This window comes from Anser anser (assembly GCF_964211835.1).
Source record: "Anser anser genome assembly, chromosome: 12".
NCBI lineage: Eukaryota > Metazoa > Chordata > Aves > Anseriformes > Anatidae > Anser > Anser anser.
Genome location: NC_139733.1, coordinates 705,601 through 722,491, shown reverse-complemented (window position 1 = coordinate 722,491; position 16,891 = coordinate 705,601). Strand labels below are relative to the sequence as shown.

Sequence of the window (16,891 nt, the reverse complement as noted above, 5' to 3'; positions counted from 1 at the left end):
AGACCCCCCCCAATACTATGAGCTCTAGGATTTATCTTCCTATTTACCATCGGAGGATTAACAGGAATCGTTCTTGCAAACTCTTCCCTAGACATCGCCCTGCACGACACGTACTACGTAGTTGCCCACTTCCACTACGTCCTATCCATAGGCGCCGTCTTTGCCATTCTAGCAGGATTTACTCACTGATTCCCACTACTCACTGGGTTTACCCTACACCAAACATGAGCAAAAGCCCACTTCGGGGTAATATTTACAGGAGTAAACCTAACGTTCTTCCCCCAGCACTTCCTAGGCCTAGCAGGAATACCCCGACGATACTCGGACTATCCCGACGCCTACACACTATGAAACACCATTTCCTCCTAGTCCTAGGACTTAGAGAAACTCCAGTACTAAAAATAGTAAACACAAGCAATAATTTCATATACTTCACTCTCACTCACCACTCAACTATCAGCTAACCACACCCCCGTCCACATAGCTTAACACAAAGCATGGCACTGAAGTTGCCAAGATGGCATAAAACATACCTGCGGACAAAAGACTTAGTCCTAACCTTACGGTTGGTTTTTGCTAAATATATACATGCAAGTATCCGCGCCCCAGTGTAAACGCCCTCGACCACCTACCCCCATACAGGCCTTGAGGAGCGGGTATCAGGCACACCCAAGTAGTAGCCCAAGACGCCTCGCTAAGCCACGCCCCCACGGGTATTCAGCAGTAATTAACATTAAGCAATGAGTGCAAACTTGACTTAGTTATAGCAACAGCCTAACTTCAAGGGTTGGTAAATCTTGTGCCAGCCACCGCGGTCATACAAGAAACCCAAATCAACCGTCCTATTGACACGGCGTAAAGAGTGGTAAAATGCCTATCCTAGCTAACTAAGATCAAAATGCAACTGAGCTGTCATAAGCCCAAGATGCACCTAAACACACCATTAAGATGATCTTAGGAACTAACGACTGATTTAAACCCACGAAAGCCAGGGCCCAAACTGGGATTAGATACCCCACTATGCCTGGCCCTAAATCTTGATACTTACTTTACCGAAGTATCCGCCAGAGAACTACGAGCACAAACGCTTAAAACTCTAAGGACTTGGCGGTGCCCCAAACCCACCTAGAGGAGCCTGTTCTACAATCGATAATCCCCGATTAACCCAACCACCCCTTGCCAACACAGCCTACATACCGCCGTCGCCAGCCCACCTCGAATGAGAGCACAACAGTGGACACAATAGCACCCCGCTAATAAGACAGGTCAAGGTATAGCCTATGGAGTGGAAGAAATGGGCTACATTCCCTATTCATAGGGCACACGGAAAGAAGCGTGAAACCACTTCTGGAAGGCGGATTTAGCAGTAAAGTGGGACAATAGAGCCTACTTTAAGCCGGCCCTGGGGCACGTACATGGTTAAACATGCCTGTTAGTAGTGTGGCGAGCCATAGTGGGAAGGCTAGGGCTATGTTCATAGATAGTTGGGTGGTTGGGGTGAATGTATATGGAAGGAGGCCTAGAAGGTTGATTGTAAGAAGTATGATTATTAGGGATGTAAATATTATGGCTCATTTGTGGCCATTTTTGTTGAGTGGGACTATTAGTTGTTTTGTGATTAGGTGAAGGAGTCATGTTTGGATAGTAGAAAGGCGGTTGTTGATTCATCGGTTGTTTGGGGACGGGAATAGTAGGGCTGGGAAGAGTAGGGATAGTAGGATTAAGGGGATGCCAAATAGATTGGGGCTGGAAAATTGGTCAAAGAAGCTTAGGTTCATGGTCAGGATCATGGTGTGGGTTTGGTAGTGAGGGAGGTCTTATTTGATGGGGGGTTGGTTGTGGTGAAGGCTAGTAGTTTTGGTTGGATGAGGAGTGCTAGGGTTAATCAGGTTATAATTATGATTGAAAATCATGGTGCGGGGTTAAGCTGTGGCATATCATTAAGGAGGGGGAAGTCCCTCTTTGGCTAGCTTAAAAGGCTAGTGCTGTTGCATAGCTTCTTAATGATTAGGATGATGATAGAAGGGACGATCAGGCCTCGAAATGTGGGAGTGGGGTTGATTCTACTACAATGGGTATGTAGCTGTGATTAGCCCCGCAAATTTCTGAGCATTGTCCGTAAAAAATCCCAGGCCGGGTGGTAATGAATGAAGTTTGGTTTAGTCGGCCTGGGATTGCGTCTGTTTTAACTCCGAGCGTTGGGACTGCTCAGGAGTGGAGTACGTCTCCTGCAGTAATGATCACGCGGATGGGGGATTCTATTGGGATAACTATGCGGTGGTCAACTTCTAGCAGTCGGAAGTGGCCGTTGGGTAAGTCTGGGGTGGGCACTATGTAGGAGTCGAATGATAGGTCTTTGAAGTCTGTGTATTCGTAGCTTCAGTATCATTGGTGGCCGATGGCTTTTAGGGTGAGGTCTGGTTCGTCGATTTCGTCCATTATGTAGAGGATTTGTAGGGATGGGAGGGCGAGGAGTACCAGGACGATAGCAGGTAGGATTGTCCAGATCAGCTCTACTTCTTGGGCGTCTACAGCATTGGACGAGAGTTTTTCTGTTAGTATGTGGGCTAAAAGGTAGAGAACTAGGCTGCAGATAGCTAGGGCAACGATTAGGGCGTGGTCGTGGAATTCAACGAGTTCTTCTATGATGGGTGATGAGGCGTCTTGGAATCCTAGTTGGGAGTGGTTGGCCACATGAGATGTACAGGATTTTTACCTGTGATTTAGTCTTGACAAGGCTATGTAATTGGTTTACTAACGTCTCATAAGAAAGAAGCATGAGCGGTTAACCTCCTGGGAGACCCAGAAAACTTCACCCCAGCAAACCCGCTAGTAACCCCACCACACATCAAGCCAGAATGATACTTCCTATTCGCCTACGCCATCCTACGTTCAATCCCAAATAAACTAGGAGGCGTATTAGCACTGGCCGCCTCCGTACTGATCCTATTCCTAATCCCATTCCTGCACAAATCAAAACAACGAGCAATAACATTCCGACCACTCTCCCAGCTCCTATTCTGAGTACTAGTCGCCGACCTCCTGGTCCTAACATGAGTAGGAAGCCAACCCGTCGAACACCCATTCATCATCATCGGCCAACTCGCTTCAATCGCCTACTTCACTCTCCTCCTATTTCTCCTCCCCGCCGCAAGCGCCCTAGAAAACAAAATACTCAACTGCTAAATACTCTAATAGTTTATAAAAACATTGGTCTTGTAAACCAAAGATTGAAGACTTACCACTTCTTAGAGTACCCCAAACTCAGAAAAAAAGGACTCAAACCTTTATCTCCAGCTCCCAAAGCTGGCATTTTCAATAAACTATTCTCTGACCCTAACCCCTAAACCGCCCGAATAGCACCCCGCGACAACCCCCGCACAAGCTCCAATACAACAAACAAAGTCAACAACAGCCCCCAACCCGCCACTAAAAACATCCCTGCCCCATGTGAATAAAACATGGAAACTCCACTAAAATCCGACCGAACAACAAACACCCCAACATTATTCACAGTAGAAACCCCGAACTTCCAAGCCCCCATAAACCCCCCAAACACCAACCCCCCAAAAACAATTGCCACAAACGCTACTGCACATCCAATCACCCGTCAATCCCCCCAAGCCCCAGGGAAAGGCTCCGCTGCTAAAGCTACTGAATAAACAAACACCACCAGCATACCCCCCAAATACACCATAAACAGCACTAAAGCCACGAACGAAACCCCAAGGCCCAGCAACCACCCGCACCCCGCCACAGACGCTAACACCAAACCAACAACCCCATAATACGGCGAAGGATTCGACGCCACACCCAAAACACCCACCGCAAAGCAAATCCCTAAAAAAAACATAAAATAAGTCATTATTCCTGCCCGGACACTACCCGAGGCCTGCGGCTCGAAAAGCCGCCATTGTTCTCAACTACAGGAACTAACCGCAAGCCCCCAATAATTCTACCCCATCTATGCCATTATGCTTAACCCCCCCCCCCCTCCCCCCCCGAGGCGGGGGTATTTGGTTATGCATATTCGTGCATAAATTTATATACCCCATATACATACATACTATAGTACCAGTAATATACATTATATACGGACTATCTTATAAGCAGGTGCTAAACCCATACATGTACACGGCCATTAAACCCTTAAACACACTCCTACCAAACCACCCGGCATGAATGTTCTAGGACCATACCCCACAACACCCAATACAACTCCACTCAAGCGCATAACAAGACCCCATTTTAATGAATGCTCACAGGACATGCTCCAACAACAACTCTCCACCACATATCTCATGCAGTTCGTATCAGACGGATTTATTAATCGTACTCCTCACGTGAAATCAGCAACCCGTTGCACATAATGTCCGGTATGACTAGCTTCAGGCCCATACGTTCCCCCTAAACCCCTCGCCCTCCTCACATTTTTGCGCCTCTGGTTCCTCGGTCAGGGCCATCCATTGGGTTCACTCACCCCTCCTTGCCCTTCAAAGTGGCATCTGTGAGTACTTTCACCTTCTCAATGCGTAATCGCGGCATGTTCCAGCTTTTTGGCGCCTCTGGTTCCTCTTATTTTTTCCGGGGTTACCTCACAGGTGGCTATTCCCAGTGATCTCGGGGGTCCCACAATCTAAGCCTGGACACACCTGCCTCACGGCCTATCCTATATTTCAAGGGTCCCTCGATGAGACGGTTGGCGTATATGGGGAATCATCCTGACACTGATGCACTTTGACCACATTCAGTTAATGTTACCTCCACCCTCCGGGTTAAATGGGGCTATTGGATGAATGCTCGTTGGACATAGCACAAAACAACAAATCATTAAGCGCAACCCCTGCGCTTCACAAACTAAACCAGTAAACTTTCGCTAACCACCATGTAGCATAAACCTTCATCGCCCAATCCCAGCAAACTACCTCTAAAACTCCATTAATCATCCCTTCCATGACATCATCGGAACGATGTATATATACACACAAACACATACAAAATAACTTAAACTTATTAGAGAAACTCCAGTACTAAAAATAGTAAACACAAGCAATAATTTCATATACTTCACTCTCACTCACCACTCAACTATCAGCTAACCACACCCCCGTCCACATAGCTTAACACAAAGCATGGCACTGAAGTTGCCAAGATGGCATAAAACATGCCTGCGGACAAAAGACTTAGTCCTAACCTTACGGTTGGTTTTTGCTAAATATATACATGCAAGTATCCGCGCCCCAGTGTAAACGCCCTCGACCACCTACCCCCATACAGGCCTTGAGGAGCGGGTATCAGGCACACCCAAGTAGTAGCCCAAGACGCCTCGCTAAGCCACGCCCCCACGGGTATTCAGCAGTAATTAACATTAAGCAATGAGTGCAAACTTGACTTAGTTATAGCAACAGCCTAACTTCAAGGGTTGGTAAATCTTGTGCCAGCCACCGCGGTCATACAAGAAACCCAAATTAACCGTCCTATTGACACGGCGTAAAGAGTGGTAAAATGCCTATCCTAGCTGGATGGGGGGTTGGTTGTGGTGAAGGCTAGTAGTTTTGGTTGGATGAGGAGTGCTAGGGTTAATCAGGTTATACATTTCCTCCATCGGCTCCCTAATCTCAATAGTAGCCGTAATCATACTAATATTCATCATCTGAGAAGCCTTTTCGGCCAAACGAAAAGTCCTACAACCAGAACTAACTACCACAAACGTTGAATGAATCCACGGCTGCCCTCCCCCATACCATACTTTCGAGGAACCGGCCTTCGTCCAAGTACAAGAAAGGAAGGAATCGAACCCTCACATGCTGGTTTCAAGCCAACTGCATTAACCGCTCATGCTTCTTTCTTATGAGACGTTAGTAAACCAATTACATAGCCTTGTCAAGACTAAATCACAGGTAAAAATCCTGTACATCTCATGTGGCCAACCACTCCCAACTAGGATTCCAAGACGCCTCATCACCCATCATAGAAGAACTCGTTGAATTCCACGACCACGCCCTAATCGTTGCCCTAGCTATCTGCAGCCTAGTTCTCTACCTTTTAGCCCACATACTAACAGAAAAACTCTCGTCCAATGCTGTAGACGCCCAAGAAGTAGAGCTGATCTGGACAATCCTACCTGCTATCGTCCTGGTACTCCTCGCCCTCCCATCCCTACAAATCCTCTACATAATGGACGAAATCGACGAACCAGACCTCACCCTAAAAGCCATCGGCCACCAATGATACTGAAGCTACGAATACACAGACTTCAAAGACCTATCATTCGACTCCTACATAGTGCCCACCCCAGACTTACCCAACGGCCACTTCCGACTGCTAGAAGTTGACCACCGCGTAGTTATCCCAATAGAATCCCCCATCCGCGTGATCATTACTGCAGGAGACGTACTCCACTCCTGAGCAGTCCCAACGCTCGGAGTTAAAACAGACGCAATCCCAGGCCGACTAAACCAAACTTCATTCATTACCACCCGGCCTGGGATTTTTTACGGACAATGCTCAGAAATTTGCGGGGCTAATCACAGCTACATACCCATTGTAGTAGAATCAACCCCACTCCCACATTTCGAGGCCTGATCGTCCCTTCTATCATCATCCTAATCATTAAGAAGCTATGCAACAGCACTAGCCTTTTAAGCTAGCCAAAGAGGGACTTCCCCCTCCTTAATGATATGCCACAGCTTAACCCCGCACCATGATTTTCAATCATAATTATAACCTGATTAACCCTAGCACTCCTCATCCAACCAAAACTACTAGCCTTCACCACAACCAACCCCCCATCAAATAAGACCTCCCTCACTACCAAACCCACACCATGATCCTGACCATGAACCTAAGCTTCTTTGACCAATTTTCCAGCCCCAATCTATTTGGCATCCCCTTAATCCTACTATCCCTACTCTTCCCAGCCCTACTATTCCCGTCCCCAAACAACCGATGAATCAACAACCGCCTTTCTACTATCCAAACATGACTCCTTCACCTAATCACAAAACAACTAATAGTCCCACTCAACAAAAATGGCCACAAATGAGCCATAATATTTACATCCCTAATAATCATACTTCTTACAATCAACCTTCTAGGCCTCCTTCCATATACATTCACCCCAACCACCCAACTATCTATGAACATAGCCCTAGCCTTCCCACTATGGCTCGCCACACTACTAACAGGCCTACGAAACCAACCATCAGCCTCTTTAGCCCACCTATTACCCGAAGGTACCCCTACACCCCTAATCCCCGCACTAATCCTGATCGAAACAACCAGCCTACTAATCCGCCCCCTAGCCCTCGGAGTCCGCCTTACAGCCAACCTTACAGCAGGACACTTACTCATCCAACTCATCTCTACAGCCTCCATTGCATTAATACCCACCCTTCCTGCAGTATCCATCCTAACAATAATCATCCTACTACTCCTAACCATCCTAGAAGTAGCAGTAGCCATAATCCAGGCCTACGTCTTCGTGCTCCTTCTAAGCCTATACTTACAAGAAAACATCTAATGGCACACCAAGCACACTCATACCACATAGTTGACCCAAGCCCTTGACCAATCTTCGGGGCAGCCGCCGCCCTACTCACAACCTCAGGATTAATCATGTGATTCCACTACAACTCATCCATACTACTAACCCTAGGCCTCATCTCAATACTCCTAGTAATACTCCAATGATGACGAGACATTGTACGAGAAAGCACCTTCCAAGGCCATCACACTCCCACAGTCCAAAAAGGCCTACGATACGGCATAATCCTTTTCATCACATCCGAAGCATTCTTCTTCTTAGGGTTCTTCTGAGCGTTCTTCCACTCGAGCCTGGCCCCAACCCCAGAACTAGGAGGCCAATGACCCCCAACAGGAATTAAACCACTCAACCCGATAGAAGTCCCCCTACTAAACACAGCCATCCTACTAGCCTCAGGCGTTACCGTAACGTGAGCCCATCACAGCATCACAGAAGGAAACCGAAAACACGCCATCCACGCCCTAACCCTAACGATCCTCCTGGGATTCTACTTCACAGCCCTACAAGCAATAGAATACCACGAAGCCCCATTCTCAATCGCCGATAGCGTCTACGGATCTACCTTCTTCGTTGCCACTGGATTCCACGGACTCCACGTAATCATCGGATCCTCCTTCCTGACCGTCTGCCTCTTCCGACTGATCAAGTTCCACTTTACATCAGACCACCACTTCGGATTCGAGGCAGCAGCCTGATACTGACACTTCGTAGACGTCATCTGACTATTCCTCTACATAACCATCTACTGATGAGGATCTTGCTCTTCTAGTATATTAATTACAATTGACTTCCAATCTCTAGAATCTGGTATAAACCCAGAGGAGAGCAATGAACGCACTCATGTTCATATTCGCCCTATCATCAATCCTAAGCGCCGCCCTAACCGCATTAAACTTCTGACTCGCCCAAATAAACCCCGACTCAGAGAAACTCTCACCGTACGAATGTGGATTCGACCCACTTGGATCTGCTCGATTACCATTCTCAGTCCGATTCTTCCTCAGTAGCCATCCTGTTCGTCCTATTCGACCTAGAAATCGCCCTCCTACTCCCCCTGCCATGAGCCGTCCAACTCCAATCCCCCCTAATGACCCTCACCTGAACTGTAGTGATCCTCCTTCTCCTAACACTCGGACTGGCCTACGAGTGAATTCAAGGGGGCCTAGAATGAGCAGAATAACAGAAAGTTAGTCTAACCAAAAAGATAGCTGGTTTCGACCCAGCAGATTACAGCCAACCCTGTAACTTTCTTATGTCGCCCCTACATTTAAGCTTCTACTCAGCCTTCATTTTCAGCGGACTAGGACTAGCCTTCCACCGAACCCACCTAGTATCCGCCCTACTATGCCTTGAAAGCATAATATTATCGATATTCGTAGGCCTATCAATATGATCCATCGAAAACCAAGTCTCCTCATTCACCATGGTACCAATTCTCATGCTAACCTTCTCAGCGTGTGAGGCGGGCACAGGCCTGGCCATCCTAGTAGCCTCCACCCGCACACATGGCTCCGACCATCTACACAACCTAAACCTCCTGCAATGCTAAAAATCATCCTACCCACAATCATACTTCTTCCAACAGCCCTGCTGTCTCCACCAAAATTTCTATGGACTAACACCACCTTATACAGCCTCCTAATCGCTGCCCTAAGCCTACAGTGATTAATCCCAACCTACTACCCCTACAAATTTTTATCCAACTGAACAGGAATTGACCAAATCTCATCCCCCCTCCTAGTACTATCCTGCTGACTACTCCCACTCATAATCATAGCAAGCCAAAACCACCTGCAACAAGAACCCCTACAACGCAAACGAATCTTTATCTCAACCTTAGTCGCAGTCCAGCCATTCATCCTACTAGCCTTTTCCACCACAGAACTAGCACTATTTTACATCTCATTTGAAGCAACCCTCATTCCCACCCTAATCTTAATCACCCGATGGGGGAACCAACCAGAACGCCTAAGCGCTGGCATCTACCTGCTATTCTACACGCCAGTAAGCTCTCTACCCCTGCTAATCACAATCATACACCTATACGTGAAAATTGGCACCCTGCACCTGCCAACCCTACAACTAACCCACCCAACCCTATCCACCTCATGGACAGGAATACTATCAGGTCTAGCACTGCTCATAGCATTCATAGTAAAAGCCCCACTATACGGCCTACACCTCTGACTGCCAAAAGCCCACGTAGAAGCACCCATCGCAGGCTCAATACTCCTCGCCGCCCTACTACTAAAGCTAGGAGGATACGGAATTATACGAGTCACTCTATTTATGGGCCCACTGTCCAACCTCCTGCACTACCCCTTCCTAACCCTGGCCCTATGAGGCGCCCTAATGACTAGCTCAATCTGCCTACGACAGACAGACCTAAAATCACTAATCGCTTATTCATCCGTTAGCCACATAGGCCTAGTTATCGCCGCAGGAATAATCCAAACCCACTGATCATTCTCAGGGGCAATGATCCTAATAATTTCCCATGGACTAACTTCCTCCGTACTATTCTGCCTAGCCAACACAAACTATGAACGTACGCACAGCCGAATTCTACTACTCACACGAGGCCTACAACCTCTCCTACCACTCATAGCTACCTGATGATTGCTGGCCAATCTAACAAACATAGCCTTACCCCCAACAACAAACCTCATAGCAGAGCTAACCATTATAATCACCTTATTCAACTGATCTGCCTTCACGATCATCCTAACAGGAATCGCAACCCTACTAACCGCCTCCTACACCTTATTCATACTACTAATGACCCAACGAGGCTCAATCCCCTCCCACATCACATCTATGCAAAACTCAACCACGCGAGAACACCTGCTCATAACACTCCACATTATCCCAATATTCCTCCTAATCCTCAAACCCGAACTGATCTCCGGAATCCCCTCATGCAAGTATAGTTTAAACCAAACATTAGACTGTGATTCTAAGAATAGAAGTTCAAACCTTCTTACCTGCCGAGGGGAGGGTTTAACCAACAAGAGCTGCTAACTCTTACATCTGAGCCTAAAACCTCAGCCCCCTTACTTTTAAAGGATAACAGCAATCCACTGGTCTTAGGAACCACCCATCTTGGTGCAAATCCAAGTAAAAGGAGTGAACCCCACACTACTAATCAACTCCCTCACACTACTCACGCTGACAATCCTCCTAACCCCAATCATCCTGCCATTTCTATTTAAAAACTTTAAAAACACCCCACAAGCCACCACCCGCGCTGTTAAAACCGCATTCCTAATTAGCCTAGCCCCTACAACCGCATTCATCTACTCGGGAGTAGAATCTGTCACCTGCCACTGGGAGTGAAAATTCATTATAAACTTTAAAATCCCCCTGAGCCTAAAAATAGACCAATACTCAATAACATTTCTTCCAATCGCCCTATTTGTAACATGATCAATCCTACAATTCGCCATATGATACATGGCCTCAGAGCCATACGTAACAAAATTTTTCACCTACCTACTGACATTCCTAGTCGCCATACTCCTCCTAACAACCGCAAACAACATATTCCTCCTATTCGTAGGCTGGGAAGGAGTACGAATCATGTCCTTCCTTCTCATCGGCTGATGACAAGGCCGAGCAGATGCCAACACCGCCGCCCTACAAGCCGTAATCTACAACCGAATCGGAGACATCGGACTGATCCTGAGCATAGCATGACTAGCTTCAACATTCAACACCTGAGAGATCCAACAAGCCGTACACCCCCACCAAACCCCAATCCTCCCCCTCATAGGATTAATCCTCGCAGCCGCAGGAAAATCCGCCCAATTTGGACTCCACCCATGACTGCCCGCAGCAATAGAAGGCCCCACCCCAGTATCAGCCCTACTGCACTCCAGTACCATAGTAGTAGCCGGAATCTTCCTGCTCATCCGCATGCACCCCCTGCTAGCCACCAACCAGACAGCCCTAACTGCCTGCCTATGCCTAGGTGCTCTATCAACCCTATTCGCTGCCACATGCGCCCTAACCCAAAATGACATCAAAAAAATCATTGCTTTCTCAACATCCAGCCAACTAGGACTAATAATAGTCACTATCGGACTAAACCTCCCACAACTAGCCTTCCTACACATCTCAACCCATGCCTTCTTTAAAGCCATACTATTCCTATGCTCAGGGTCTATCATCCACAACCTAAACGGAGAACAAGATATCCGAAAGATAGGAGGCCTACAGAAAATACTCCCAGTCACTACTTCCTGCCTAACCATCGGAAACCTGGCGCTGATAGGAACCCCATTCCTAGCCGGATTCTACTCAAAAGACCTCATCATCGAAAGCTTAAACACATCATACCTAAATACTTGAGCCCTACTCCTAACCCTTATAGCCACAGCATTCACCGCAACCTACAGCATCCGCATAACCATCCTAGTCCAAGCTGGACAAACCCGAATCCCCCCAATAGTATCAATAAACGAAAACAACCCACTAATCACCGCCCCCCTAACCCGACTCGCCCTAGGCAGCATTACAGCAGGAATAATCATTACCTCTTTCATCACACCAACCAAAACCCCCCCAATAACCATACCCCTTATCACCAAAACCGCTGCCATCCTCATAACAATCCTAGGAATCATCCTAGCCCTAGAACTATCGAACATAACACACACCCTCACTCACCCCAAACCAAACCCCCTCATAAACTTCTCCTCTGCATTAGGGTACTTCAACCCCCTAGTACACCGATTCTTCTCCAAAAACCTACTAGAAAAGGGACAAAACATTGCCCTACACTTGATCGACCTCTCCTGACTCAAAAAAATAGGGCCAGAGGGCCTTGCTGAACTACAAGTAGCCGCAAGCAAAGCCGCAACCTCAATACACACAGGGCTAATTAAGGCCTACCTAGGATCCTTCGCCCTCTCCATCCTGGTAATAATCCTAATAACACACAGACTCACTAATGGCCCCTAACATCCGCAAATCCCATCCCCTACTAAAAATAATCAACAACTCCCTAATCGACCTACCCGCCCCCTCCAACATCTCTGCCTGATGAAACTTCGGCTCCCTTCTAGCCATCTGCTTAGCCACACAAATCCTAACAGGCCTGCTACTAGCCATACACTACACCGCAGACACTTCACTCGCCTTCTCCTCAGTAGCTCACACATGCCGAGACGTCCAGTACGGATGGCTCATCCGCAACCTCCACGCCAACGGTGCTTCGCTCTTCTTTATCTGCATCTACTTACACATCGGACGAGGCCTCTACTACGGCTCCTACCTATACAAAGAAACCTGAAACACAGGAGTAATCCTCCTACTCACCCTAATAGCAACTGCCTTCGTAGGGTATGTCCTACCATGAGGACAAATGTCATTCTGAGGGGCCACCGTAATCACCAACCTATTCTCAGCCATCCCGTACATTGGGCAAACTCTAGTAGAATGAGCCTGAGGAGGATTCTCAGTAGACAATCCAACCTTAACCCGATTCTTCGCCATCCACTTCCTACTGCCCTTCCTAATTGCAGGAATCACCCTAGTCCACCTAACCTTCCTACACGAATCAGGCTCAAATAACCCACTAGGAATCGTATCAGACTGCGACAAAATCCCATTCCACCCATACTTCTCCATTAAAGACAGCTTAGGGCTTACCCTAATAATCACCCCTCTAATAGCACTAGCCCTATTTTCACCGAACCTCCTGGTTCTTGGAATCCTAGTTGGGAGTGGTTGGCCACATGAGATGTACAGGATTTTTACCTGTGATTTAGTCTTGACAAGGCTATGTAATTGGTTTACTAACGTCTCATAAGAAAGAAGCATGAGCGGTTAATGCAGTTGGCTTGAAACCCATCCCCAGTGGTGCAAGTGCACTCTCTGAACTCACAGAAGTGCATTCCCAGTGGTGCTAGTGCACTCTCTGCACTCACTGCACTGCATCCCCAGTGGTGCCAGTGCAATCTCTGGACTCACTGCAGAGCATCCCCAGTGGTGCCAGTGCACTCTGTGGACTCACTGTAGTGCATCCCCAGTGGTGCCAGTGCACTCTCTGGACTCACTGCACTGCATCCCCAGTGGTGCCAGTGCACTCTCTGGACTCACTGCACTGCATCCCCAGTGGTGCTAGTGCACTGTGTGGACTCACTGTACTGCATCCCCAGTGGTGTCAGTGCAATCTCTGGACTCACTGCAGTGCATCCCCAGTGGTGCCAGTGCACTCTCAGGACTCACTGCACTGCATCCCCAGTGGTGCCAGTGCACTCTCTGGACTCACTGCACTGCATCCCCAGTGGTGCCAGTGCACTCACTGGATTCACTGCACTGCATCCCCAGTGGTGCCAGTGCACTCTCTGGACTCACTGCACTGCATCCCCAGTGGTGCCAGTGCATTCACTGGGCTCACTGGACTGCATCCCCAGTGGTGCCACTGCACTCTCTGGACTCACTGCACTGCATCCCCAGTGGTGCCAGTGCACTCTCTGGACTCACTGCACTGCATCCCCACTGGTGCCAGTGTACTCTCTGGACTCACTGCACTGCATCCCCAGTGGTGCCAGTGCACTCACTGGACTCACTGGACACATCCCCAGTGGTGCCAGTGCACTCTCTGGACTCACTGCAGTGCATCCCCAGTGGTGCCAGTGCACTCTCTGGACTCACTGCACTGCATCCCCACTGGTGCCAGTGTACTCTCTGGACTCACTGCAGTGCATCCCCAGTGGTGCCAGTGCACTCTCTGGACTCACTGCACTGCATCCCCACTGGTGCCAGTGCACTCTCTGGACTCACTGAAGTGCATCCCCAGTTGTGCCAGTGCACTCTCTGGACTCAATGCACTGCATCCCCAGTGGTGCCAGTGCACTCTCTGGACTCACTGCACTGCATCCCCAGTGGTGCCAGTGCAATCTCTGGACTCACTGTAGTGCATCCCCAGTGGTGCCAGTGCACTCTCTGGACTCACTGCAGTGCATCCCCAGTGGTGCCAGTGCACTCACTGGTCTCACTGCAGTGCATCCCCACTGGTGCCAGTGCACTCTCTGGACTCACTGCTCTGCATCCCCAGTGGTGCCAGTGCACTCTCTGGACTCACTGCACTGCAGCCCCATTGGTGCCAGTGCACTCTCTGGACTCACTGCACTGCATCCCCAGTGGTGCCAGTGCACTCTCTGGACTCACTGCACTGCATCCCCAGTGGTGCCAGTGCACTCTCTGCACTCACTGCACTGCATCCCCAGTGGTGCCAGTGCACTCTCTGCACTCACTGCACTGCATCCCCAGTGGTGCCAGTGCACTCACTGGACTGACTGCACTGCATCCCCAGTGGTGCCAGTGCGCTCTCCGGAGTCACAGCACTGCATCCCCAGTGGTGCCAGTGCACTCACTGGACACACTGTACTGCATCACAGGTGGTGCCAGTGCACTCTCTGCACTCACTGCACAGCATCCCCAGTGGTGCCAGTGCATTCACTGGACTCACTGGACTGCATCACCAGTGGTGCCAGTGCACTCTCTGGACTCACTGCACTGCATCCCCAGTGGTGCCAGTGCACTCTCTGGACTCACTGCACTGCATCCCCAGTGGTGCCAGTGCAGTCTCTGGACTCACTGCAGTGCATCCCCAGTGGTGCCAGAGCACTCTCTGGACTCACTGCACTGCATCCCCAGTGGTGCCAGTGCACTCTCTGGACTCACTGCACCGCATCCCCAGTGGTGTCAGTACACTCTCTGGACTCACTGAAGTGCATCCCCAGTGGTGCCAGTGCACTCTCTGGACTCACTAAACTGCATCACCAGTGGTGCCAGTGCACTCTCTGGACTCACTGCACTGCATCCCCAGTGGTGCCAGTGCAATCTCTGGACTCACTGTAGTGCATCCCCAGTGGTGCCAGTGCACTCTCTGGACTCACTGCAGTGCATCCCCAGTGGTGCCAGTGCACTCTCTGGACTCACTGCAGTGCATCCCCAGTGGTGCCAGTGCACTCTCTGGACTCACTGCACTGCATCCCCAGTGGTGCCAGTGCACTCTCTGCACTCACTGCACTGCATTCCCAGTGGTGCCAGTGAAGTCTCTGGACTCACTGCACTGCATCCCCAGTGGTGCCAGTGCACTCTCTGGACTCACTGGACTGCATCCCCAGTGGTGCCAGTGAACTCTCTGGACTCACTGCACTGCATCCCCAGTGGTGCCAGTGTACTCACTGGACTCACTGTACTGCATTCCCAGTGGTGCTAGTGCACTCTCTGGACTCATTGGACTGCATCCCCAGTGGTGCCAGTGAACTCTCTGGACTCACTGCAGTGCATCCCCAGTGGTGCCAGAGCACTCTCTGGACTCACTGCACTGCATCCCCAGTGGTGCCAGTGCACTCTCTGGACTCACTGCACTGCATCCCCAGTGGAGCCCGTGCACTCTCTGGACTCACTGTACTGCATCCCCAGTATTGCCAGTGCACTCTCTTGAGTAACTGCAGTGCATCCCCAGTGGTACCAAAGCACTCTCTGGACTCCCGGCACCGCATCCCCAGTGGTGCCAGTGCACTCTCTGGACTCACTGCAGTGCATCCCCAGTGGTGCCAGTGCACTCTCTGGACTCACTGCAGTGCATCCCCAGTGGTGCCAGTGTACTCACTGGACTCACTGCACTGCATTCCCCAGTGGTGCTAGTGCACTCTCTGGACTCACTGCAGTGCATCCCCAGTGGTGCCAGTGCACTCTCTGGACTCACTGAAGTGCATCCCCAGTGGTGCCAGTGCAATCTCTGGACTCACTGTAGTGCATCCCCAGTGGTGCCAGTGCACTCTCTGGACTCACTGCAGTGCATCCCCAGTGGTGCCAGTGCACTCTCTGGACTCACTGCAGTGCATCCCCAGTGGTGCCAGTGCACTCTCTGGACTCACTGCACTGCATCCCCAGTGGTGCCAGTGCACTCTCTGCACTCACTGCACTGCATTCCCAGTGGTGCCAGTGAAGTCTCTGGACTCACTGCACTGCATCCCCAGTGGTGCCAGTGCACTCTCTGGACTCACTGGACTGCATCCCCAGTGGTGCCAGTGAACTCTCTGGACTCACTGCACTGCATCCCCAGTGGTGCCAGTGTACTCACTGGACTCACTGTACTGCATTCCCAGTGGTGCTAGTGCACTCTCTGGACTCATTGGACTGCATCCCCAGTGGTGCCAGTGAACTCTCTGGACTCACTGCAGTGCATCCCCAGTGGTGCCAGAGCACTCTCTGGACTCACTGCACTGCATCCCCAGTGGTGCCAGTGCACTCTCTGGACTCACTGCACTGCATCCCCAGTGGAGCCCGTGCACTCTCTGGACTCACTGTACTGCATCCCCAGTA

At 49.7% G+C, this 16,891-nt stretch overlaps 1 long non-coding RNA gene across 1 annotated transcript; it reads left to right on the top strand.

The window, feature by feature from the left end:
• The first annotated feature begins 351 nt into the window (after nt 1-351).
• LOC310880205 lies at nt 352-12,498 on the top strand. Its single transcript, XR_014571531.1, has 2 exons — nt 352-1,889; nt 5,588-12,498. It is a non-coding gene; the product is annotated as an uncharacterized lncRNA (long non-coding RNA).
• The last annotated feature ends 4,393 nt before the right edge of the window (nt 12,499-16,891 follow it).